The following is a 506-nucleotide window of genomic DNA, read 5'->3' as shown; positions in this document are numbered from 1 at the left end:
GTTACTTTACCAGATGACTAAAGATCTTATACAGTAAGAGTGAGACAATGATCAAAAGTCTTACTGGGTAAGTGGTGGCGACGATTCTTGTCACGGTTAGCGCTTACCAGGTAAGTTGTTGTATATACTACCGTTTTGGTGGACTAAAATAGTAACCGGTAAGTAAGTGTTAGTGTTGAATTTTGTCGATAGTACTTACCCGAATAAGGATTTGGTAATCGACCCCTTAGTGATAGCTAGAAGGGTACTCGCACAATACAGCGAGATACTTATTGATTTTAATATTTTATTTTATTTTTTATCTCAGTCGATTATTTTTTATTTTTGAATAAAATATAAACTTGAAGATATCATAACAATTTGACAAAAATATATCGATATTAGTATCAAATTAACTATTTAAAATTCTTATTTTTTGTATAATTTTTTAATTCAATTTTTTAATTATAATTTAGTTTAGGTTCAATAACGAAGTAATTTATATTTGGTTTAATAATATAATTTTC

The sequence above is a fragment of the Cynara cardunculus genome (genome assembly GCF_001531365.2).
Source record: "Cynara cardunculus var. scolymus isolate 2C chromosome LG 9, CcrdV1, whole genome shotgun sequence".
Taxonomy (NCBI): Eukaryota; Viridiplantae; Streptophyta; class Magnoliopsida; order Asterales; family Asteraceae; genus Cynara; species Cynara cardunculus.
The sequence above is the reverse complement of the archived record's forward strand: the minus strand, read 5'-3'. Positions refer to the sequence as shown.